The sequence below is a fragment of the Dicentrarchus labrax genome, unplaced genomic scaffold, assembly GCF_905237075.1.
Source record: "Dicentrarchus labrax unplaced genomic scaffold, dlabrax2021, whole genome shotgun sequence".
NCBI classification, from domain to species: Eukaryota; Metazoa; Chordata; class Actinopteri; family Moronidae; genus Dicentrarchus; species Dicentrarchus labrax.
The window spans coordinates 9,154,062-9,173,720 of record NW_026136723.1 but is presented as its reverse complement, the minus strand read 5'-3'; the positions used below and the strand labels follow the sequence as shown (position 1 = coordinate 9,173,720).

The window sequence follows — 19,659 nt, the reverse complement described above, 5'->3', positions numbered from 1 at the left end:
ACTTCTGTATTATCAAGAGCAAATGCCAGCTATCCACAAATTCTAACTTTTCACAGAGGAGCGATAGAAAGCATTCTGACTGGAAAAATCAAAAACTGGCATGGGACGTGCATGGCCCAAGACAGGAGGACTCTGCAGCGGGAGACTAAAACTGCTCATAAGAACATTGGTACCCATCATCTGAGCCACAGTGATACTGGTAAAGTGAGGTGACTGCACAGAGCCCGAATGATACTCAAAGACAGCACCCGCCCCAGCCACAGCCTGTTCACCCTGCTGCCATCTGGGAAGAGACAGACGTATTTGCTGTCGTAGACCAGACAAGAACAGCTTCTTCCCTCAGGCTGTGAGACTGCTTAATTTTATCCTCAGCACTCCATTATGTAAAATAATAGATGTATTATTTATTTGCCCAGCTACTGTATGTCATTTTTGTATGTAACATTTGTTTCTTGAGTAGCATTAAAGGGAACTACAACTTGATCTCTATATACAAACTGATTGCGCCACAGCAACTAGTTCTTAGAGGTTAGTTGTAAATGTTTTATACTCAGTAACTGTCAGGTGAAATTTAGCTTGGTTCAGTTACCATAGCTAACTGAAGCTATCTGTTTTATAATGTGAAATAGGAAGATTTGGCAAAAATAATAAAATATACCTCAAATTACAAAACGTTAAGCTAATAATGTTAGGCTAAATGACGAAATAACGTAAGTTAGCATTCTGAACTGCATGAGTACTACTAAATCTGACACTCATATTTATCGTGTATGTGTCCACATTTACAAAAGATTTACATTTAAGTTTAACATCTTATTTGAACCCTAAAACTGTGAGTTATGCTAAAGCTTGTGATGCTAAAGTCACTGTTTTAGACTGCACTGCACTACAGATGTTTCCAGCTGTAGCCAGCAATATACAGTCTTTTCAAGCTAAGACATTCCTTACATTTTTATGTGCAACTCAATAAATTAAATCACTTGTTTGAAACCAGCTACCATTAGCAGCTCCTGAGAACCTAGCTAGTAGAAATAGCTACCCAATCCAGGACAAGTGCCCCCTATATGCAGACACTGTAGTGACGTAGGCACATAGACTAAATCTCATCAGTTGTCATTCATTTCTTCACATTGTTCCCAGAAACCTAGTGTAAGTGGATTTGGACAATTTTAAATGCAGCTTTGGGTTCATTGAACCGACACAGAACAACCATCAAGAGTTTTTTTTTTTAAGAGGGCCCCAATAGAGTGTCAGTGTCACGGGGGAAGTTTGATTTTATTTAAGCATGCTTTTACTTTGAATTTGCTGTGTTTTTGTCTTATTTATTATTGCATGCTTTTATTTTGAAGTGTGTTTGTGTTACGTTGGTTTTACTTCCCCACCGGAGACATACCTTAATCAAGCATAAGGACTTACACCTGGCACCCAGAGAGGGGAGTGACTGTTCTTGGATAAAAAGGACACTATGGAAGATACCCGGGGGCACGAGGGAGGACACAGAGGGCACGAGGGAGGACACAGAGGGCACGAGGGAGGACACGGAGGTCACAACGGGCCGGACAGCAGGAAGCAGACAGAGAGACAGAGCAGATCATCGCACTGGAAGAGGTCTGAAGAGACACCGGAGCAAACACCGACCGTTAGCGGCTATAATTGGGAGAAGGTAAAACTTCTCCCTCCCGCGTAAGTCCCGTTTCAGACCGGTGTTTGTGTAGTGTGTAATATATAAAGTTGTGCCTTGTTAAAGGACATTGACTGGCCCTGAGTTTCCCTCGACAGGCTGCCGAAGAGCGGAGCCAGGTGAAGAGCAGGTGGTCGCCACCAGAGACCCGCGACTGCCGTTGTTGACCTCCCACTCCATCCGTGCCACATTATTTTAGCTGGGTTTTAGTTGTTTGTGTTCTTTGTTTAGTTTATTTGAAGGTAGAGCTTTTAGTTGTTTTTACTTATTTTAAAATAAATTGTGTTCAACTGTGTTCCACTGGCTGTACTCATTGTTTTAAAAATAACACTGTTTACTGCTCTCCCCGACATAAAAGAACCTGTTTACCCTAACTTTAATTTGGTGATCCTAAGAGGTCCTAGGCCTCAGTTAAACCTAGGTGGCGTTGTCGGCACTTGTGTTTTAATTTATCCACCCTTAGCACGGCTCACATTTTGGCGTTGTCGGCAGGATCGGGTACAGAGAGCAGTGTGGTGTATTTTAAAACAGTGAATATGATGATGCCTGTATATCCTGGTGCCCCTTGGCTGCCAAAGTTTAAAGGACCAAATTGTGACCTGAAATATCATGACTGGAAGGAGCAAATACAGGGCTTACTTGGAGCGCAAGAGCTAGCAGAGGCCAGAAAAATTGACATTGTGTTGGGTGCGTTAGCTGGGGAAGCCAAACGGCAGGTCAGTGTTTTAGAGGATGACGAAAGGGATAGAGTACGCAAAATCTTTCTGTATTTGGACTCTCTATATGGAGACAGAACCCCCGCCCCAGTGTTAAGGTCTCAGTTTTTTAGTTGTGTCCAAAGACCAGACGAGACTGTGCCCTCATTCATTCTAAGACTAAGAGAGCTGTATTGCAGGTTGCGGCAACATGACCCTGATGGAACTCCCCTGACACAGTCCTGCGAGACCAGCTGCTGTTGGGGCTGCGTGAAAGTTCCCTGGCTCAGGCCCTGAAGGTCTATGCCCGCCGTAACCCTGATGAAACTTTTTCTGCAATCAGACAGGAGGCGCTGCTGCTTGATACAGAACATGGGAACCCCCAACCGGAGGTAATCTGTGCTTCTGTGTATAAACCAAATGTGCCTCCTCCATCACAGGACACCAGCTGGAGAGAGACCCTGAAAAGAGAGATCATGGAAGACGTGAAATCTCAGATGACCGGACTGACCCAGGAACTGTTGCGAGAGATTAAACCGCTCCTTCAACCAGCTGTTATTGCACCACAGCCCCTAATACAGCCCTATAGGGAGCGACAACGATCAGTTTCCCAGACGAACACCTGGGATGAGCAAGGTAGGCCCATTTGCCGCCAATGCAGACAAGCCGGCCACATAGCTAGATTTTGTAGGAGGCCAACAACTGCTCGGCAGGCTTTAAACTAGCTTTCCCTGCTGCTGAGGTCCGAGGGGCAGGGGTTGAAAGTACAACAGAAGAAAACGGGCCCACTGAAGCATTTATTGGAAGGTGTCCAACTATAGACGTAAACATTGAAGGAGTTACACTGTCGGGGCTATTAGACACGGGGTCCCAGGTCACCTTAATGCAGCAAAGCCTCTTTGAGCAACATTTTACCCAAGCTAAGCTTGGAAAGGCTCCTATAGTTTTTAAGTTACAGGCCGCAAATGGCCTGGAGATCCCTTATACGAGCTATGCCGTATTAGATCTGGAGCTAGAGGGTGCTAAGATACCTGGAAGAGGAATTGTGATTGTGAAGGATGAACACTGTACACACCCACTCATCATTGGAATGAATGTTGTTACTGCTTGTTGGACTGTTTTTTTTAAATGTCCCAGAGGGTCTGTTCCCCCCACAGACGTTACAGAGACAGCGGGTTTGGAGGGATGCATTTGCTACATGCAGACACATTGAGGCTACCATGACAGAGGACGGGATGTTGGGGTACGTGCGGCCAGCCAGCCGACGGGTCATCAAAATTCCCCCAAAGAGTGAAGTACTGGTGTGGGGTCGGGCTCGGATGAGCCTGGGGGAAAAGATTACTGTGCCCTAATTGAAGCGCTGCCTGAGACTTGCAGTGTGAGGGTGGCCAGGACCCTAGCAGTGATAAGAAATGGCAGAGTCCCTGTGAGAGTTTTTAACCCACACCCCTACTGTTTGATGCTAGATCGGTACCAGAAGCTTGGCAAACTGTCCCGGGTGGATGAAGCGGATGTACATGGAGCCTGCGACCTTAACCTGTCCCTTGAAGGTGATTGTGTTGTTGGAGTGACACTGGTAAATGCTGCAGTTGGCGAGGAGGACCAGAAGCTGCCGATAGGGGTGAGTGAACTCTCCAACAGGCCTGATCTGTCTGAGCAGCAACAGGAGGAGCTGCGCGCCCTGCTGCTGAAATGGCAGAAGGTGTTTGCACAGCACAATGAGGACTTCGGACGTACAGACCTGGTACAACATCGCATCCATACTGGTGATGCACCACCTATCCGAGAACGACATCGACCTCTTCCCCCTGCCATGTATAAAGAGATGAAATCCCTACTCTCAGGTATGCTGGAGCAAGGTGTCATTAAAGAGAGCTGTAGCCCATGGGCGGCACCCATAGTACTGGTGAGAAAAAAGATGGCAGTTGGAGATTCTGTGTGGATTACAGGAAGTTAAATGCAATAACTCATAAAGATGCATTTCCCCTGCCCAGGATTGAAGAAACCTTGACCAGTCTGACCAGAGCAGAATGGTTTTCTACTCTTGACTTAGCCAGTGGCTATTGGCAAGTTGAGATGGACACCCAAGACCAGGAGAAGACCGCCTTCACCACACCGCTGGGGCTGTATGAATTTGAGCGTATGCCCTTCGGCCTGTGCAATGCGCCAGCTACCTTCCAACGTCTGATGCAACAATGTTTAAATGGCCAATTGTCAGAATCCTTACTGGTTTATTTGGATGACATTATCATTTATTCACCTGACTTTTCCTCCCATCTACAGCAGCTAGATGAGGTGTTTAACAAACTGTGGCGGCATGGCTTGAAACTGCGCCTGGATAAGTGCAAACTCCTGCAGAAGGAAGTGAAATTCCTGGGCCATGTGGTGGACCAAAAGGGGTGAGTCCTGATCCAGACAAAATCTCAGCCGTAAAAGACTGGCCCATCCCCACCACTGTAAGACAGGTACGAGCCTTCCTTGGCTTAGCTGGCTATTACAGACGCTTCGTTTCTGGCTTTGCAAAGATTGCACGCCCTCAACCAACTGCTGACAGGCATCCCTGCTGATAAAAAGTCGCAAATCCGAAAGGTACAGTGGTCCTCAGAGTGCCAGACATCCTTTGATCACCTGAAAGCAGCTTTAACACAAACACCTGTTTTGGCATATGCTGATTACTCCCTGCCATTCCTCGTTTACACAGATGCCAGTAATCATGGTTTGGGAGCAGTCTTGGCCCAGGTCCAACAAGGGCGAGAACAGTGATAGCCTATGCCAGTCGCAGCCTACACCCAACAGAGCGGAATGATGCAAATTATAGCTCTTTCAAACTAGAGCTCCTGGCTCTTAAGTGGGCAGTAACCGAGAAATTTAAAGACTATCTGACTGGAGCCCGATTCACGGTGTACACTGACAATAACCCTGTGGCCCACTTACAGACAGCTCGCCTGGGTGCCGTGGAACAGCGCTGGGTCGCACAGCTTGCCTCCTTCGATTATGACATCAAGTACCGCTCAGGTAAAAGTAATGTAAATGCAGATGCCCTGTCTCGGTTCCCAATTAACCCACTGACTGCAGATGCCTCATGTGAAAACCTTGAGCTGGAAACCGTTCCAGTCACGGCAGCCATTGAACTGACCCCTGAGGGAGGTGAAGAGGAGTGGACAGGCAGAGAGTGGGAGGAGGCACAAGCTGGTGATGCGGACCTTCAAATCATTAAGAGGTATGTGGAAACCCAAATGATACCGACGAGACCAGAGCGCCTGACATTGTCCCTTAGAGCCCAGAGACTGTTGCAACAAAGCGAAAACTTCAGGTTAAAAGCAAAATACTGTGTCGTAAAATGATTGACCCGCACACACACGAAGTGTGTTTCCAGATTGTGTGTCCAGAATCTAGGAGCCAAGAAGTTTGGAAGAGGATCCATGAAGCCGCTGCCCATGCTGGTGTGGAGAGAACCCTAAACCGGATCCGTCAGCGGTTCTATTGGCCTGATATGGAGAGGGAGGTACGTCAGTTGCAGCAGGGTTGTGTTGCCTGTAACCTGCAGCGAGATAGGGTGGAGCCTAAGGCCCCCTAAATCCATTCACAGTATCCTACCCCTTAGAAGTGGTGGGGTTGGACTTTTTGTCCTTAGGTCGGCCCACAGACACCTACCAGAACATTCTTGTTGCTACTGATCTGTTTACCCGTTTTTCTTGGGCTATTCCCACTCGAGATCAAACAGCTCAGACTACAGTAAAGGCCCTGTGGACCCATGTGATCCAACCATTTGGTTGCCCCGCCCGTTTCCATTCTGACCAGGGACCTAATTTCGAATCTGCACTTATGAAACAATTTTGTGATACCTATGGTATAACTAAAAGCCGCACAACTCCCTACCGTCCCGCAGGAAATGGCAGTGCAGAGCGTTTTAATCAGACCTTGTTAAATATGCTCCGCTCTTTAGAGACGTCTAAGCAATCTCACTGGCCCGACTATCTGCCCGAACTGACACACGCCTATAATAACACCACACACAGTGCGACTGGGTATACCCCTTCCTTCCTCATGTTTGGGCGACACCTGCGACTTCCTGTTGATGTAGGATTAGGTGTAGGTCCCCAACAGATGAGGCACGATGTAGGTGGGTGGGTACAAGACCACCAGCAGAAACTGTCCTTAGCTTATAGCCTGGCTAAACAAAGAATAGAGAGTGCAGCCACCCAGAACAAGCAGCACTATGACAAGAGGGCCAAAGCGTTACCACTTTTACCGGGGAAAGGGTGTGGGTGCGAGATAGGAACAGACGAGGGGCAGGAAAGTTGTGTACTTGGTGGGACCCAGAGCCATGGGTGGTGTTGGAGCAGGTGGGGGATACAGGGGTTGTGTACAAGATTCAGCCAGAGAAGGGTGGCAGAATACAAAATATCCATAGGAACTCACTTAAGGTGTGTACAGTACCCCCAACCGAAGTCCCGCTACCAACCACTGAGCCGGTTGTCCAGATGCAGGGACCCATCCAGCCCATGATCTACGGGTTCCTTCCAGCACCGGTAGCCATACCGCCTGTGAATGTGGAACCTGAGGGTGCCCTACGATGCTCCACCAGGGTAAACTTTGGACAAACTCCAGTCCGTTATAGAGACTCATAACATGTTGCAGGGACTGCTAACTTTAAAGTGTGGGGAGATGTCACGGGGGAAGTTTGATTTTATTTAAGCATGCTTTTACTTTGAATTTGCTGTGTTTTTGTCTTATTTATTATTGCATGCTTTTATTTTGAAGTGTGTTTGTGTTACGTTGGTTTTACTTCCCCACCGGAGACATACCTTAATCAAGCATAAGGACTTACACCTGGCACCCAGAGAGGGGAGTGACTGTTCTTGGATAAAAAGGACACTATGGAAGATACCCGGGGGCACGAGGGAGGACACAGAGGGCACGAGGGAGGACACAGAGGGCACGAGGGAGGACACGGAGGTCACAACGGGCCGGACAGCAGGAAGCAGACAGAGAGACAGAGCAGATCATCGCACTGGAAGAGGTCTGAAGAGACACCGGAGCAAACACCGACCGTTAGCGGCTATAATTGGGAGAAGGTAAAACTTCTCCCTCCCGCGTAAGTCCCGTTTCAGACCGGTGTTTGTGTAGTGTGTAATATATAAAGTTGTGCCTTGTTAAAGGACATTGACTGGCCCTGAGTTTCCCTCGACAGGCTGCCGAAGAGCGGAGCCAGGTGAAGAGCAGGTGGTCGCCACCAGAGACCCGCGACTGCCGTTGTTGACCTCCCACTCCATCCGTGCCACATTATTTTAGCTGGGTTTTAGTTGTTTGTGTTCTTTGTTTAGTTTATTTGAAGGTAGAGCTTTTAGTTGTTTTTACTTATTTTAAAATAAATTGTGTTCAACTGTGTTCCACTGGCTGTACTCATTGTTTTAAAAATAACACTGTTTACTGCTCTCCCCGACATAAAAAGAACCTGTTTACCCTAACTTTAATTTGGTGATCCTAAGAGGTCCTAGGCCTCAGTTAAACCTAGGTGGCGTTGTCGGCACTTGTGTTTTAATTTATCCACCCTTAGCACGGCTCACATCAGCAGTGAGCTTGTGCGAAACCCAAGGGGTGAAAAATAAAAATAAAAAGGTGATATAGAGTGGAATAAGTTATGTTATGGTGAGAAAAACAAAGGAGACAGCTCAGATTGCGTGGAGCCCAGAAGTGTGAGAGGCAGATGGGAGAGGCAGGAGCATCAGTCTTTTCCAGCTGCTTGCTGGCACACACACTGACGACAAGGTTACGACCCCTCTGGCTTTCACTTTTTGTCTTCCCTTCTCCATCTTTCCACTTCAAACACCCTCTTTCTCCGTATCTCACTCTGTCTTTTTTTGCCACTTATCGCATTTCCCCTGCAGACATCCGATGTACTGTATGACAGTTTCTAATCACCCAGTGAAAAACACCAGCGCAGGCGGCTGTTGCTCCCCCCCCATTTACTTCTTGGCTCCTCACGTTCCACCTCGCATCCAACACACGGTGATCCCACATCCTTGGAAATGTGTGACTCACTTAGCAAATGCATTCAATGAATCTATAAAAATATCTACAATTTTGGCAGCATTTGTGTTGTGTACACATTGTATATGTGTAGGCGAACTGTGGGTGTGCGTTTGCCGTATTGCTTCATCTCCACTCTATGAATGTTGAATAACGATGTTTACTGTTCATAGCATATCTCATGCTGCTCTTTTGCACTGTCTTTCCTTAATCCTGTTATCTTTACATAATGCAAAGTTGTCCTGAGAAGATCCACAAATCCCCTTGGTGTGTTAAACTTGGCGATTACGCTGATTGGGGCTCTGATGTGTATCCCTCTGGTAGATTTGGTGTGTGGTTAGAAAAACAGGAAGAGTTGGGAGAGTCCAGGGAGCTCTTGCCTAAAAGTCATCACATTAATATAAGGCAAAGGACATTGCTCTCTAATATACTTACATAAAGAGGATTTAGCCTCCACTTCGCGTTCTCACAACCATAATCTAACTCTATTTCGTGCAACTTCTCTCTATCCCAGCAAGATTTGATCAAACGTCGTTGATCTCTGCATAATGCAGCAGGTTTTCGGTTCAAAATGAAACTTGACAAATGTTCAAACCAGCCTGGAAAATCAGATGCCTTGACGGTATATTTAACTGTGGAACCGGAGTGATGTTAGGAAAACATGTCTAGAACATACGCATGTGGCTCAAAAGGCATCTCAATTCCCAAATAAGGCAGAGGCATGCAGCTGCAGAGAAGTGGAAAAAGCTTGGGAACCTAAATGTCACGCTTCAGTGAAAGGTGGGGGGGGGAGAAACTGTGCCATACTGTCGCGCCACATAGCTGTCTCACTTTCATATTTCCTGCCCTGGTGATGAAAAAAGAGAGAAGGTATCTAAAAATACCAGCACACCCCTCCAAACAGCCAGCTCAGCGAGAATTTCCCCTTCACAAGCGATCATGTCGCACCGACGGAGGCCCACAAGCTGCGTGATGGAGATATCCCACAATGCAGTGCAGTGACTTGTACAGTACCAGCGTGCAGGGCTCGCCCCGGGTCAGATGGGAAAGATCACACGTTCAGACAAGTCCATGCCTTGCTTGCAGACTCTCTCTCCCGCTCCGCATCCTCCTCCCTCCTCGTCTCCTGCAGGCTCAGCTGTGAAGTTCACACATCAGTCTGCTGATCGCGAGCAAACAATCAACTCCTCACTGGTTAGCGGCTCCCCCGGTTTCTCATTTCTAGCTCGAAGCTGGGGACTACAACTGCTGGAGGTGTGACTCTACTACACCTGGGTGATAAGAAATTCTGTCACGATGAAAATCAACACAGCTTCTCATTTTAGTACTGCATAATGAATCTGCTGCACACTGAAATTCTAGGGGGGATGAAATTATAATAAGACACACAAGACTTCATGTGATGAAATGGTGAATCTATAAAAAGACAGTATGATTAAGTAGTTCTAGTTCACTCAGGTAAAGCTTCCCTTATGTGTTATTGTATATCATGATGTGTTATTATTTATTCATTTAATGGATCCCTATTAGCTATCGCCAGGGCTACAGCTTCTTTCCCTGGGTCCACAGGGAACACTACAGCAATTTAACTATACAAATACTTAATTAAATCCTACTTAAATCAATCTTAACAAGACTGCAAATGTTAGCTTTTTAGCACTTATCCCTAGTGAAGGTTACCCTTGAGAAAAGACTGGCAAGAATCTTAATTTCCTATATCAATGCAGCAACAGTCTAGGACCAGATTTGCCGCTTGATTTACCTGCAATTTAAGATTTATTATTGATTAATCTGCAACTATATTGTCCATAAAATATTTTATTTTACAATTGTAAGAAAACAGTTAAAACTGCCCATCACAGTTCCCCAAAAGCCAAAGGTGCCAAACGTGTTGCTTCTTTTGTCCAACCAACAAAACCCAACAATATATGTCATACAGGACTAATAAAGGCAGAATATTCACATCTGACAAACTGTAACTGGCTATTTTTTTTGGCAATTTGGATTTACATGCTGTTATACAGTCCGAAAAGCAGTTGGGACCACTTGTCACGTTGTTTTCACGTTAAAAAACGACTGACTATAGCTGCTTTAAAAAACAAAAGCGGAGGTTTAACATGATCTATCACCATCAAACTTACAGCATGTCTGTATGAATGTAACAACAATCAAAAATAAACAATCAATAATCCTGACATATTTTCCATAGAGGAGATTAAGGCAAGGAATCAGAGCGAATGATTGTCTCTGGGACTGCACGCAATCTGTACGCATCTGTGCTTTCAGCTGTAGATCTCACCTTCTTTCCTGACTTGTATGCCCCTGTCTTCTTTCCTTTCCTCCACCCCTCTCTTATTCTCCGTCGGTTTCTTTCCGCTCTCTGGTTGACGTGTAAGTGAAAACACAGATACATCTCACATCTCTACCGTGGAGAATAACAGCTTGCACAGCACCCCAGCACTCTGAGCGGTGACAGCCTTGTAAGCTTCAATGCAGTCACTGTCACTGCTTTCATTTAAGACCACAGCCACTCTATTGCGTTTTACTGTAGTACTTTGCTCCAGATCTGCCATATGTAAAGGACAAAGGCTGTTCTATTTACAGCTGACAAACAACATGCTTACAAGGTTTGTTTCCATGTTTTTACAAATGGGTCCTTTTTTTGTTTGTATGTTGTGAACAGGAGCACACGCGCAAGAGTATGCATTGACGTGATACTGGGGCGGGGTATCATTAAAGAAATTATTACCAGTACCAATACCTAACCTAAAAGTCATAGTGATAACAATGGAGTACTTTGTTCATTACCTTTTATAAATTAAAGTAGAAATACACTGTGCTCCACCACCACAGACTGTATGTAGCTGCTAGCTGTAGCTGCGGCAGTGGACCAATGACACATCTCATTAAATCGAAGTCTGCTTGTAGTGATTGGCTGCAGGCAAAACCATACTAATAGTAATTTTCTTCAAGATCTGGGTACACAAAGGATTCGATGCACATTATTGTTAGTGACTGAAGACGTTTCAATACTACTTAGTACTGTGTTATTTTGGTCGATACCGTAAAGGTTAAGGGGGACATTTAGGAGGATCTATTGGAAAAAATGGAATATGATATTCATAGGCATGTTTTCATTTGTGTACAATCACCTGAAAATAGGAATTGTTGTGTTTTCTTTCCCTTAGAATGACCCGTTTTTATCTACATACCAAAGAGTCCACCATGGCGAAACACCATGTTTCTACAGTAATCCAGTATGAGTTTAACGACCACTGTAGTTTCTCCTACACACTTTACACAGTCCGTTCTCCTTTCCAGGTTGTCAAATACAGACCCAGGATGTAACCTCACAGACAGCTTACATAAAATATGTTTGGTCAGAAACACTGAATTTAAATACAGTAGAACACACAGCAAACACCTTTGATTCCTAAATGCTTTGAAAGTAGTATTTTTCTACTGTTCCATTGCTACTTAGTAAGGTGAAAGATCTGACTACCTGCTTCACCACTACCATCCATCACAACACTTGCAAACTACATGTTTCCAGTCATTAATTCTCATTAGGAAGTCACAGAAGCATGTCTGGCCCCATGAGACTCTTCATCACTACTGATCACCACCATGAGTACTGCTAATAATTAAGCCCCCCTCTGAAAGCAGATCTACATCTATAATATCTGGCATCTTCTGGGGCACCTGTCCAGCCCTGTCCCCAATGAATCACTTGGAGCTCCTTACATTTGAGCCAAGCAGCAGCAACACTAAAAGAAATCTACAAATGCTAGAAAGGCTGCAAGTACATTCTTGATAAGTATAAAGACAGGAAAGTATCACCACAAACAAACATTAAAGAAAAAACCATAAGCATTATAACAGTATAATGCTGTGCCCAGGCAGCACATATAATTGAACAGACTCCACAGAATAATACTGCTCTTTTGCACACAGCTCCACAGAAAAAAAGGTTGCAATGTGATTGCACCAGCAGCTGAAGAAATGAGTCTGCAGTCATTACGGCTGCTTGTAAATGTATCCAAGCCAGCCGGCGCCAGATCGATTTTTCTATTTCTGATTGGCCCTCTGTTATTGCCCAGAGAGCCCGGCGAGAGGCTGGCTGAGGGGGAAAACGCTGAGCTTAATTGATGCTGTCACGGTATGAAACAGGTTATAATTTTTCACCCGGACCACTCTCTCTCTCGCAATACCGCTCTACTCCCATATTTAAAAAAAAACAAATACAGGCACCACATCCACTACTCTGTTTATATTTATGCCGCTGAGGTGGAGACACAGCTGGTGGTTATTCTTCCATAAAATTCCTCACGTTCTGCTCAGGCGTAGAGTAGAGCTTTAATGTCCCAGAGGGGCAATTTGGCTTACAGACAGCAGTCAATAATGGTAAATACAAAAAGAACACAAGGACATGGGTGTGAATACAGTTCGTCAATGAAGAGTGATCTCGCATGTTTTTGTTCCCTTCAGATTCCTCAAAATTCCCCCGAAATGGCGTCTTCAAGCCCATTACTCGTCTAATAAGCCAACTGGAATGGTTCCAGTAAGTCGTGTGTTATGGATAATATCTTGTTTTTAAAAGTTTATTCAAAAGTTGTCATTACAATGGAGGTATTCGCCACAGGGCGATAACACTTTCCTAACTTTGGTGATGTGACTTTGTGACTGGTTTGCTACCCTCCAAAGTCTGGGTACCTTCTGCTGTTCCAAAGAAGACTGAAAGATATACGTAATTATGTCTCTAACACAGCTTTCCAGGAACGGTCAGGAACAGGACTTCTACTCTCCTTGATAACACTGTAAGATTTACGCACTGTGGCTCCATCAATCTGTTTCCTCCCTCTATTCTGTCTCTGTTTTCAGACAATTCACGATTAAAACTGTGTGCATCAGCCATCAAACCTTAGATAAAATGTATTTAACTCACTTGCCAATTCTGCATTCCAACCACAGATATCACGCCTTTACAGGCTGCACATAATTTCTCAGTTATCTCTAAACTTTGCGGGGAATTACAGAAAGTAATGTAACAGAATGTGTCGGTGAGTTCATCCACATCTGCACAGGACTGCAAAGGAGTAATTTAATTTATGAATAGAGGCCTCAGACCACACCACAACATCCTTGATTTCTTTAGACGTGGCTGGTAGACTGAAACTAAACTGTAAGATCAGAGGGGCCTAGAGGAGCTTTGCAAAGATTTGTTGGCTTCCCCGATGGTCCCATAACAAAGGTCCAACTCCTTACCATGACTCATAGAGCAGGTAACATAGTGAAAAATGACTAAGGGACTTATCCATAGAGCAGTGATTAAAATTCCCTCCATAAGTGCATCAGGAGGTATGCTCTGCAATTCTCTTGGCAGGCAAAAAGGGCACAGAGAAACTATTTCTAGCTCAGTATCAGAGTAACACAACCTGTTTCAACCACAGTCTTACTGGTGGGTGTTTGTATATAAACACACGGGTCCAGGCTCAATCTCAAGGCCTGTCCAAACCTTCGATTTCAAGAGTCCTTTGAAGAAAAATGCAGGCGTTTGGTACTTCGTCAGAGGCTTTGCACTTGCTGTCAGTTCCTCCATCCTATTCTTTAAAGACCTGGTTCTGGTGTGGTAAATTCCATGGCCTTCCTTCAAAATTGTGCCTGGTTCCGTTGCCACCACACCAGAAATGCAGCACCTAATGAAAAAATTATTGGCCGTCTCTGGGTTCCGGCTGTGCTACCGTAAAAAAATAGTATCACAAGATGAAAAGTTCACAACCTCTATGATAATAAATGGATCAGACAGTGGGGCAAACAAATCCTCCCTTCTCCAAATGAACAGACTAAGAAACAGCAAAGCGAAATGTCAAACCAAGGAGAATTTTTCTGCAGGTCGGCACCGGGGCGGCTCCCCGACTACAGCTATGTCTTGTTTGACAGGCGTAAGCCAGGCATCTAAATCAAGAGAGAACCCCTTGAGGAGTCAAGAGTCAGGGGAGGAAAAAGAGAAAAAGGAAAATATTATTGTTATGCATACTGTACAACTTCTCAGTCTAAAAGGACTAATGAAACTGTTAGTTCCTTTAAACTGAAACTACATTCTATCAGGGAGCCTTTTCAAATGGACAGAGAGACAAGAAGAGAATGTACTGAAGTAGGATGAAAGGCTATTAGAAAGGGGACAGGAAGAGATCTCATAATGAGCGGGAGAGAGAGAGAGAGAAATAAAGTCAAGAGGTAAAAGGGGGAGGAAGAAATAGTCTTGTGGCCCGGGAGAGAAGTGATAGATGGCAGAAGAGGCCACTTTGAGATATCATCTCAACAGAGGTATCGGTGGAGTGTGCGGCGAGTGCGTATTCTCCAGCGCACATTATCGGCCCGAGAGATGTTGGCCCTTTCATGCTAAGGAACACACCATCACACACGCTTCTCCCCCCTGACTTCATTAGCCAAACCGCATGCAGAGCTCTGGGAGTAATTGGCTGCCCTTTCAGCCTCCTAATGGCTGGAGGAGAGGAAAGAACAGGAGGTGAACTAGCAGAATTACTGTCATTTATTAAAAATCTCCACTTGAAACTTACTTTCTAACTTGCTTTTATAACAGTTCTTTTAAATACTTTCTCATTATCTACTTTATTGTTTCTGTGGTTCGTTCCTCTTCCTACTTAATTTGTTTTTATGCTTCTATTAGAAGACAAAAAGAGGAATAACTTAACGGTCCCGTCAGGTTATTCCAGACCAGTGTCTTTTGATTGGATTCCTCCCTAATTATGCTGCTTAAGCTTGATGTTTAATTTGTTCATTAGTTGAAAGTAAAGTACTTTTGGTACTTTGATGTCCTTGTACTTTACTAGAGTATTTCCATTTTATTCTACTTTTCACTTCTACCCCACTACATTTCAAAGGGACTTTTTATTTATTTAACAGCTGTAGTTAAAGGTTACTAAAAAACACACAATCGGCTCATAAAACACAATTTGTTTCAGTGGTTGGTCCCATTATTATGTTTTAGATGCCTATCTAAACTTTTCAGATGGTTTCATTTAAATAACTTTGAATCCAAAAAGATCAAATTACCCAATATTATTATTTTATTATCTGTTATATAGTATAGTATTTTTACAGTGATTTGAGAAAAGTCCAAAATATAAATAAGAATTTGTGTAGCAGAACTTTTCCTCTCCTATTCATCATCTCACAACCCTTTTAGATTTATCTTGTCACCCATTGGAGGGGCCCAACCCCTAGTTGGGTACCACTACTGAGCTTCACTGTATAAGGTTCAAACTAGCCCCACTGACCACTGCTAGCACACTGATTCATTAGTATTAATAATTCAATAATGTAAAATATAATAATATATAATTTGCTGAACAAGAACTTTTACCTTAACCTTTTGATTATAATATAAAAAAGATTCTTCCACCACATTCACTTGACACACATTTAAAAGCAAGCTATTGCAGTCCATTCATAAAAGGCGAGCAGCAAATCCAAAAGAGTAATTCACACAGTAAGGATGCTCTAACAAGGACCAAACCCAACACTGGCTGTGCTCTAAGCCACATCGAGGGTCACACTCCGATTGATTGGTGACATCTCTGGTTTGGGTACGTGCTGTGTTTTCCTCCGAGCCGTCCACCTCCAGCAGAGCAGCTGCTCTGTCTGCCTTATTGTGGGCTTTATCAGACTGGATGTCTGATGGGCAGGAGACGCTCCTCCCAGTAGGATCAGGGCAGATTATAGGGTCGGCAGCGCGCATGGGAAACACAGACCTCGTGTCAACCCACGCAGGCCACATCCCACACATCCCACTCTACTACATATGAAAACACAGCCACGTCAAGGCTTACAAAGCTGTGGCAGTCTTCTCTGATTCTCACTATAGCTTTAGGATAAAGATGTAACATGCAACATTATGAAGATGTCATAATGATCATGAGTCATCAGGGTTATTCGGGCTCAGGCTTGAGACTTACATTTTTTACAGAAAGACTGTGTTACAGAGTTGTGGGGTTTGAACGAAGTGGAAGGGAGGGACAGTCTAATGAAATACACTACTAATTGCATTATGGGAATTGTAGGGTCCAGTGTTTCCTAAAGCTTGGTCCACACTAAAAGTGAGATATCTTGGTGTCTGCTGCTTTCCCCAAACTTCAAGCAAGTTCAATACTAAATCATGTGAGTACCCCTTTAACGTGCTTCCAGTTTTTTAGTTAGAGAAGTAAGCTTCAAACATTGGTGTAATAAATGAAACTAAGTTTTACGCAGGTGGCTGTTGATTATGTCTGTTCGAATATAATCATTATACAGGACACAGGAAGTGACTGCAGCTTGCAAACTGGTGCGAAGTGGGCGGGGCTTATTCCGAACAAGGTGATGTCAAAACATGTGGTGACAGCCGAGGGGTTGTTTGCTTATGTTGTTAGCATTTTCAGTCAAATCTGATCAAGCCAAACCCACAGTAATTGAGTTTTAAATTAAGTAGAATTTCAACTCTATTTGTTGCTTATTTTCCCATTAAATACGTATGATTTGAAAGTTCTCAGGGGTTTAAAAATAAACCAAAGTTGACTGTTGGTGGAAGATGACCCACAGTATAATAGCAGTACAACAACATTAAGCTACTTCCGCACTTTCGCACTACTAAAAGATAGAAATGTAAAAACACTGTGGTGAGGACAGTGTGTTATATTCAATACGTAATTGCAATCATCATAACAATCGTGGAGATAATGGTTCACAGGAAAGTGGTATTTGAGCACTAAAGACAAAATGTAATATAACTCTCGTAGAGGATAAACAAAACCATTTCCTCCCCATTACAGTTTTACACTGCCAGACCACAGAGCCATTTTACACTCAGTTTTTATGCCCATCTCTTCGCTGTTCTCTTAATGATTATGTTCTCTTTTCTTTCCATAAAGAGAGTTAATGTTGTCCTCTGAGAAAATTCCAATGGCCTTCCACATCCATCATGCTGCCAGAAGATGTACAAACAGCAGACCTCTGTGGGGGGAAGTTAACCCGCCCCGAGGTCTCCGAACATCAGGAGCCTTACTTGTCTCCCTGGAAGGAAGAAAAAGCTCCAAGTGGCTGAGCCTTTTTGCGTTTCTATCCTGTGATCCACCACTGACCTGTTGTCACGTGACCAGACAGAAACCTTAATTCAAAGTGACTTTCAGGTCGTGTACTTATGTATTCCATGCATACATGTGGTCAGGGGCATCTTGTCAAGAATTTCTAGCAGCGTCACATGAGCGCAAGGTCACCTATATGAGCAACACTGGATGGTTCCTGCGAAAGCCTAAAGTATAGAATATAGAAAGAAGTGCATTGTGCACAGTGGAGACATGCATGAAGGAGCCACTGAAGAGAGTAAGAGGTGATATTAGAAACTAGTTCCCTCTCCCTCTGCACCGCAAATCACCGGCCTCATAGAAACACAAGCTGACTACAACATCTATCATTTTCTAGGTGCTCAACGCCTCAGGGTTAAGACCTCTGCTGCTCTGTATGTATACAAGTCATAAGTGTGTGTGTGTGTGTGTGCAGGCAAGTGTGTGTATGAGCCGGAGTTACTGAGAGAGAGGTGCTCCAGCACACATTTATCTTCTTATGTAACAACTAGACTAGCATTAGCACATGCAGGCTAAACGCCGCCTCTATCCAGCAAAACATCAGCAGCAGGACTCTGCCCGTTAGTTAGGTTTCCTCAGGACACAATCCCCAAATACACATTAATTAGTCAGGACCGTTCCTCCGCCATGCACCACATTCCCATTAACCTGAGGTCAGACCCAATGACGGCCACATTATCGGATCTTTCATCATTCTCTTCATGATTAGCTGCCCCAAACGACAACCGCAGAATGACCACAGTGCCTTTTCGACCCTATAACTGCAACTCGTGTTACTCCCGTGAACATCCCTGAGTGGATGACGGGCGACTTCCCGCACAAGATCTCACTTCTCTCTGCCTAATGCCAAGTCTGACAGGAACCAGTTAAATCTGAAAGGATTACACCGAAGGCGCACAACGGCTGGGTGGCATTTAGGAAAGAAAACGAAGAGGCAAATGTATCATATCGCCGTAGCACAGCAGGGCCTGAATCAGGCATAAACGGGCTTGTTATCTGAAGGAGAAGGAGAGCAGAGGTGAACACCTAAGTGACAGATGATGATTAAAGATGGCATGTTATGTTCCCTCGAGGGCTACTGGGCCCCTGCCTATTATTTTATTTATTTAGTCCACAACACTAAACCTCTACTCCATCTCCACTGTGGATAAAAGGATAAATCACATGTTTTATGAGATGTCGAGGTTGCAGCTATAAGATGGAGTGGGCTAACTGAGCAGACCACAAGCTGCATTAGAACCACACTGATTGGTTAGTAAGGCTGGTATCAACCTATTACAGAGCAGTCAGATAGCCTAATAAGTCCTGAGTCTCAGTAACAGAGCAAAGAACTTTATGCCTTGGATCATTCAGCTGGTGTTATAGTATCCTGTAGGTCAGAAACAGCAAATATGGCATATTACTGCTAAAATACTACAAAATAAAAGCCATATATTTGATCGAAATATCTGTAAACTGACTCATTAAAGACAAAATACACATAATTCAGTAGCCTATTTATATATTCTATGTCTATAATGTTGCCATATAAGAATATTCATATACTCAGCGGTCTCAACAGGAATATTGGCAACCAAAAAGAGGATGCAGTTCAATCTTTCTTTTCCTCTTTTCCTTCCTGTATGTCTCTTTCAGGGAGATGGGAGCTGAATGCACCTCGTGGCTCTAAAACAGAGAGAGAGAGAGAAAGAGAAAGAGAGCTGGAAGATCCAGAGCACCACCGTGCGCATCCGTCCTTGCCTCTTGTCCCGCGTTCAGATCATTCATAAAAATGGCAGACCGACGCCGCTATCATCCTATTGGCTGCACAACAGAGCTTTTTGGTCCCTTTTTCTTTTAGTGATTACATTAAAGCGCTCTCTCAGATGATCAGCCCGAGTGGACCGCACAGAAAGCATCAACATCTGCCTCAATGCGATCAAACAAACTGCAGGGGGTATACGGGAATGCTCTCAGATCACATACAGGCTCTGCCTTCACTCGGCGCTTTATTGTCGCCACACAGCCGAAATACGCATCGTTTCGGCGGGTAAACAAAAGCGTCCGCGCCGCTTCTCCACAAGCTGAATGCGTTCTACCGGCGACAGCGTTACAGAAAGCATCCATTAAA

The 19,659-nt window shown here is 44.4% G+C and overlaps 1 protein-coding gene and 1 long non-coding RNA gene across 2 annotated transcripts in view; one reads left to right on the top strand and one right to left on the bottom strand.

The window, feature by feature from the left end:
* Positions 1-19,659, bottom strand: part of LOC127357620 (hippocalcin-like protein 1) — a 45,889-nt gene that overhangs the window by 25,691 nt on the left and 539 nt on the right. The window lies entirely within an intron of this gene.
* On the top strand, positions 4,910-7,767 carry LOC127357623 (uncharacterized). Its single transcript, XR_007882286.1, has 2 exons — positions 4,910-4,965; positions 5,078-7,767. It is a non-coding gene; the product is annotated as an uncharacterized LOC127357623 (long non-coding RNA).